The sequence below is a fragment of the Lathyrus oleraceus genome, chromosome 4 (genome assembly GCF_024323335.1).
Source record: "Lathyrus oleraceus cultivar Zhongwan6 chromosome 4, CAAS_Psat_ZW6_1.0, whole genome shotgun sequence".
NCBI lineage: Eukaryota > Viridiplantae > Streptophyta > Magnoliopsida > Fabales > Fabaceae > Lathyrus > Lathyrus oleraceus.
The window spans coordinates 287,498,006-287,505,330 of NC_066582.1; the positions used below are offsets into that span (position 1 = coordinate 287,498,006).

The 7,325-nt window shown below is 37.1% G+C and overlaps 1 non-coding gene across 1 annotated transcript; it reads right to left on the bottom strand.

Annotated features, from left to right (window-relative positions):
• Positions 1–4,528: 4,528 nt before the first annotated feature.
• On the bottom strand, positions 4,529–4,635 carry LOC127077579 (small nucleolar RNA R71). Its single transcript, XR_007787374.1, has one exon. It is a non-coding gene; the product is annotated as a small nucleolar RNA R71 (small nucleolar RNA).
• Between the last annotated feature and the right edge of the window lie 2,690 nt (positions 4,636–7,325).

Consider the following 7,325-nt stretch of genomic DNA (forward strand, 5'->3'; position numbering starts at 1 on the left):
ATCCAAATTATGCAAAATTTAAGTCCAAATTTATTGTATTAAAACGGTATACAACTTTGATGTTGAATATTTTTCCATTTTAGGCTTGCATCATTGAAACATAAAGGCTTGAAGTTGGTCATTTTTGGCAAATTTTTCAAATACATGTTTTGTACCTTGAACTTCATGGCCAGTTTTCACAATTTTCCAAACTCCAAATGGATTTTTGTCCAACATAGCTTTTGTTTCTTATGTCAAGACATTTCCAACCATTACTCACATGCCTATGTTTGGATTTTCCAAATGGGATTTTCAAAGAGGAGAACTTTTGTGACCATTTATGCATTTCATGATGAAACTTCATACACAAGCCAATGTCATTCAATCTGCACGTCCAAACTTGCTTCAAATCATTTCATCTTGCAAAACCATCTGGTTTTGGTCCTCACATGCGCTTGTACAGGCCCATGCATGGAGGACCCAATGAGCATGCACACGAGTTCCTTTCCACCTTGCTTTGGATTTCAACTATAAATAGATGCATTACTTCATTGAATTCTCAACCTGAAGGCGCCTGAAACCCTGCTGGAATTGAATCCTAACCTCTCACCAAAGGAATTTGAATTTTCATTTCTCTTTTTCAAGTTTGATTTTCAACAACATCAGTTGATTTTCAACACTAATTCCTAAGCCTTGCACTCACACCACACCTCAAGATCAAGCTGCAATCAAGAATTGGAGTGGATCATGTTCATCAAAGCTGCACTTCAAAGGTTTGCAGCTCAACTGTTTTGCTTCGAATCTCATTATATATTGTGCATTTCTTGTGTTGGTTTGGTTTTCTGAAGTCCTCGTGTGAGAGGCAAGCCAATTGTGGCTTTAATTTCATGATTTGATGCACTGCAGATCAAGTACCTGGATTTTTCATCTCTGATTTCTCCTTCCATAGAGATTTAGAGAGCAATCCAAGGTTACAGGGGTGATGTACAATATGTGATGTTGTTGACTTGTGAACACCATGCGCGCGCACCTCATGGCCTTAGGATCAGCCACGTCAATTAATGAAAGTGGATCTGAGCGTTGTGGTTTTTTCATATTTTTTATTTCTGTTTTATTTTTCTTTTAATCCATTTATTTTCAAAAATTCATAACTTCTTTATTTGGAATCACAAAAATATGGGACTAATTGCAAAAAAATTCTCTTAAATTCTAGCTTTATAATATGATTTTTAATTATTTTTGTGATTCCATTTAATATTTTTTGTGAATTATTTTGTTTTAAATAGTTTTTAATTCATTTAAAATACTTTTAGATATTCAAAAATGCCAAAAATATTTTGTTAATATATGTGGATGATGATAAGTCTATGAAAAATATTCTCTTAAATTTCTTAATTGATTTGAGATTTATTTGAGATTTTAGTCCAATTATGTTATTTTTCTTCATTTTTTAATTGTTTAAAATTAGTTTCTGTTTTCAAAAAATGTTGAGAAAATTTGTCAAACCTTGCTTGACCATGTTAGACTTATGATGATCCAATTGGACTTATCCAAGTTGATTTGAATTGGATTTGAAGTTTGACCTCATTTTGTTCATTTTATTTTATGTATTATTTTAATTCCAAAAAATACCAAAAATATGTTTGACCTTTCATGACTTCTAATCTTCATTTCACTTCTGTTTACCATTGGTTGATGATGATTCCATTCACATTTGACCATTATGTTTTGATTATGTCATTTGAATTTCCATTTTGTACATTTCATCTTCATCTCTTTTCTTCTTCTTTTTCTTTTGACCAGTGAGTTAATGATTTGTGGTTAGCCTTGACATATGAAAGGCTTAACCTTCTTTGATCCAAATCAAATTCAACTTGATCAAAGATCAAGTGAATTGCTTTGTGTCCAAGATAGGTTGCTTCTTGGTCAAGCAAAAAACCTAAAATCCATACAAGGTCATTCTTCTTTTCTTTTGGCATGGCAAGTTGTAGGAGCTTGGCTTACTAGTCATGGTCTCTAACTTGTGTTTATTTGCCTATAGTTTTATTGACCGGCCTCAGATAGGTGTGATTACTACATTAGTCCACTTACGATTGCTTAACATGGCGGTAAATTGTCTTATGACACACTAACACTAACTACTAATTACTAACTTTTAATTCAAGCATTTATTTCTTGCAATTTACTTTAATGCAATTTAATTTCTTGCTCATTTATTCATATTTCTTTTTTTTCCTTTGCTCACTTGAGCTCATGTTTAGGTTTATGCCATTTGCCTTTTGCTCACTTAAGCACATTATTGTGTAAATATATTATTGCCTTGTGTTTGTTTTGTTTTTGTCTGTGTAAACCCAATGCAAAAAGGAGAAAGAACTTAGAATTAGGACCTCACCTATGCTTAATGGAGTTCAAGAGAAACTAGGCCTCATGCCTTTAGAATGCTAAATTTGTTGAAGAGCAACTAGGCCTAATGCCTTTAGAATGCTTAATCTTGAAGTTGACTTGAAAGGACCCCTAATCTAAACTCTCTCTTTGTCCATTCCTCTTATTGTATTGTGAACTTTTTGATTGTTTGTTCTTGTGCGATAGGGATTCCAAACTTGAGATAGTTATAAGGACCATTGTCATGAGCATCCAAGTTAAGAGAGATAAGCCAAATGGAGATCCTAGAAGCTTGATTGAATATTTGCCTGATTGCTTGAGTTAATTGCTTATTTCTTGCTAAGTCCAAAGGAAAGGAGCATCTTGAATCATCTTTATGATCTCAAGAAAGGAACTCCAAGGGTTTTATCTCTTCTCTCATCTTTGCATGTTTAGGACTAGCCCTTATCTTCTTATCTCCATTCTAACCCAAGTCAAACTCATTTTGTGCAAACATTGACATTGTCTTCAAAACTAGAAACCTAGGCCATATGCCTTTGATTTTTCACACTCTTTTCATTAACACTTATTTTGAATTGAACCTTAAGTCAACTTTGACTTCATTTTCTGAATACTTCTAACTTGTAAGTACAACTCACTCAAGTTTGTTTTTGTGGTTCCAATGACCATCTTTTTTAAAACCCTTTTTCATAAACATTAGCCATAGGTTTGAGTCATCATAGTGGTTGATGTAAACCTCACCTTATCCTTAGTGATTGGACTATAAGTCTTCCATACTTATTATAGGATGGATCCCTCACTAGTATGTTAAAGCTATCCTCACATGGTGGATTGTTGGTTTAGGTTGAGTTTTCTCCCTTTGATAACAAAAGACCTTAAGGCTTTTGTCAAATCAATTCACCAACTTATTTTGATATTTTTACCCCGAACTACGAGGTTTTGATCCTACCTTCGTGATGGTATGTAGGCAATGGGTTTATCCATTCAAACAACAAAATTGTAAATAATTTGTATATTCTTTTCTCATCTCCCCAATCATGTTTGCACAAATATTTTCACAAATACCAACCTACCATACAACATTTGCAAAAAGGGCTCCCTTAGAGTACTAAGGATGTTTTGGATGCTTAAAACCTTCCCATTGCATAACCAACCCCCTTACCCAGATCTCTGACATTTTTATTAATTTTTTATTTGATAAAACTTCTCGGTTTTTGTTCGCTTTCTAACCTTTCCTTTGGATAAATAGAAGTGCGGTGGCGACTCAAATTATATGATTTACTTTTGATTTAGTCAATAAACCTAAAGGTAACGAATACCCCGCTACAATATGGTATGGCCGAAAATAAAGGGTTTTGCCTATATAAGGATGCAAGGTAAGTACACAAAGGAATAGTTTATCAATGAGACAGACAAAAGGATCTTGGTTCAGAGGTAGACATTGGTTATCTATGGAACATTAATATCTCATTTGTATCGCCTTAGATAAATATTCTAACAATAGTAATTGATAGATTGACGATTTGGTCTCTGTGGGATCGATATTGTTTTATATTACTTTGACGCATTTCGTGTACTTGCGAATAGAGCGATCAAGTTTTTGGCGCCGTTGTCGGGGACCAACTTCATCAAATTTCGTACCCTATTGTTACACCGTCTAGACTAAGGAATTATTAGCCGGTAAATGCGAAGAACACGTAGTACTGGAAATTTAGTAGATCCTTTAGCGGAACCCGAATGTTACACTCGTACACGTCTCTTACTCGTCCAAATTAAGAAAGCTATGGTCGAGAATCCCGACCGGAGACCTCTTAAGGAATTTGCCCAACCCTCTGACGAGGAACCCAGTTCTAGTATAGTAAACCCCCTCATTCCTGCCAATAATCTCAAACTATAACCATCTTTACTACAATTAGTGCAACAAAACCAATTCGCGGGTCTCGCTACTGAGAACCCAAATCAACATTTAAAAGTATTTATCCAACTGGCCGACACCTTTAAATCCAACAGTGCTTCACCTGATGCAATTCGTTTAAGATTATTTCCTTTTTCCCTCAGGGATACAGCACGTTCATGGTTAGATTCACTTCCAGCTAACTCAATAACTACCTGGGAAGACCTTAGGAGAGTATTCCTTGCTCGATATTTTCCCCCTTGTAAGACTGTTGTTCCTCGAAACCAAATAACTAGATTTACTCAAAACCAAGGAGAATCACTTTTTGAATATTGGGAGAGATACAAGGAGCTGTTAAGAGTCTATCCACACCATGGCCTAGAATAATGGTTGATCGTTCATACCTTCTACAATGGACTCCATTATAACACAAAGATGAGCATCGACGCTGCCGCTGGTGGCGCGTTGATGAACAAACCTTACCCTGAAGCTTGTGACCTAATTGAGGATATGGCCCAAAACCATTACCAATGGGGAACTGAACGAGCATCAGTAGAGAAAAAGGAGACCCAAGGTGGAATACATGAGATAAGTTCGATGGACATGATGCAAGCGAAGATGGACTCTTTAGCCCTTAAGGTCGAACATATTCCTACAAACTCAAACAATGCAGCGGTAGTCCACACAGAGTGTGAACTTTGTGGATCTAAGGGACACGAATCGGCGGAATGTAACCTTTTGAACGACCTGAACACTGACCAAGTGAATTACACCCAAGGTAACCCATTTTCAAACGCTTACAACCCTGGATGGAGGAATCACCCGAATTTTTCCTATAAAAACCAGAACCCTATCCAAAACTATGCACCTCAAAGACCACAAGGTTTTTAAGCCCCAAAGCCAAATCAACCTATGCAAGTTGTGCCCCAGAAGCCTAACCTTGAGAAGATCATGGAGAACTTTATATCAGGCCAGACTCAGCAAAATAAAGAATTGCTAAACCAGAACGTTCATGTAAACGAACTGATAACGCAATTAGGGACCAAGGTTGATCAGATAATTACTCATAATAAGATGCTTGAAACCCAGATCTCACAGGTAGCACAAAACCAAGCCCCGCAAACTACACATGGAGGACAATTCCCTGGACAACCTCAACTCAACCATCAAGGGCAAGCTAATGCTATCACTTTACGAAGTGGGACCGCTTACGAAGGGCCTCGTAACCCAACAATGAGCGAGTCAAAAGCTTCTAAAGAAAATATACCTACCAACCAAGAAGAGGAACCGGTGGAACCCGAAAAACAAACCGACCAAGAAGGAGAAGCCAAGGATAAAACTTACAAACCACCACCCCCGTACAAACCACAAATCCCATATCCGCAAAGACTTAAACAAACCAAAATCAATAACCAATACCAAAAGTTTATAAAAGTAATAGAGAAGCTTCATGTAGAGATTCCTTTCACCGAAGCCATCACCCAAATTCCATCTTACACCAAATTTCTCAAAGACATCTTAACCAACAAGCGTAGGCTTGACGATTCCAAACCCTTGGAATGCAACTTTATTTCCGAGAATAAACTTGCCAAGAAGGAGAAAGACCCTGGGAGTTTTTCTATACCTTGCACTCTAGGGAGTCATGTGATCGACAAAGCTTTCCTAGACTTAGGCGCTAGTGTGAATTTAAGGCCCTTAGCTGTGTGTAAAAGGTTAAACTTAGGAGAATTACAACCAACTAAGATGTCCCTCCAATTAGTCGATAGATCTGTTAAGTATCCCATAGGCATATTAGAAGACATCCCCGTTAGGATCAGTCAACTTTATATCCCGACAGACTTTGTGGTCATGGATATCAAGGAAGACGACAATATCCCTATCCTTTTAGGTAGACCATTTTTATCAACAGTCGGAGCTATAATAGATGTTAAAAGAGGAAAATTAACTTTAGAAGTAGGAGATGAAAAGATAGAGTTTATTCTTTCAAAGTTCCTGATGGCACCAATCATAGGAGACGCATGTTACACGATTGATATCATGGATGAATGCATAAGGGAATTTGATCAAGAAGAACCTATGATCGCACCATTTTCAAACCCGAATGAAGAGGATGACGAGCTAAAGGAAACGGAACCTCACACTAACGAATCTTTGGCCCTTACTCCAGACCTTTCACTAAACTCTCAAAAACCAGCTCAAGAGCTTAAGGAATTGCCCAAGAACCTAAGATACGAGTTTTTGGATAAAGAAATGAACCGCCCAATAATAGTTAGTGCCACCTTAAACCAAGAAGAGACAAACCGACTCTTGAATGTTTTACAAAGATACCCATCTGCCTTTGGATATAACATCTCTGATTTAAAAGGTATAAGCTCGTCTGTGTGTGTGCACAGGATATCGCTAGAGGAGGATTCAAAACCTTTCGTAGAACATCAGAGAAGAATCAACCCTGTAATAAGTGAGGTGGTAAAGAAGGAAGTCATTAAACTACTATAAGGTGGTATAATATATCAGATCTCCGATAGTAAATGGGTAAGTCCTGTACATGTGGTACCCAAAAAGGGAGGCATCAGAGTCGTGCAGAACGAGAAGGGCGAGCATGTGGCTAAATGTATATGAAGGCGGATGGCGTATATGCATAGACTATAGGAAACTAAATAAGGCAACTAGGAAAGAGCATTTCCCCCTTCCATTCATAGATCAAATGCTTGAGCATCTTTCCAGACACTTTTACTTTTGTTATCTGGATGGATATTCTGGATTTTTCCAAATACCCATACACCCCGAGGATCAAGAGAAAACAACCTTCACCTGTCCTTACGGAACATTTGCTTACAGACGAATGTTGTTTGGACTCTGCAATGCGCCAACTACTTTCCAATGTTGTATGATGTCAATCTTCGCAGATTATCTCGATGGAATTATTCAAGTGTTCATGGATGATTTCTCGGTATGTGGGTTTGACTTTGAGAATTTCCTCATTAATCTTGAGAAAATCCTAGAAAGATGCGTAGAAGTTTACCTTGTATTAAACTGGGAGAAGTGTCACTTTATGGTTAAAGAAGGCATA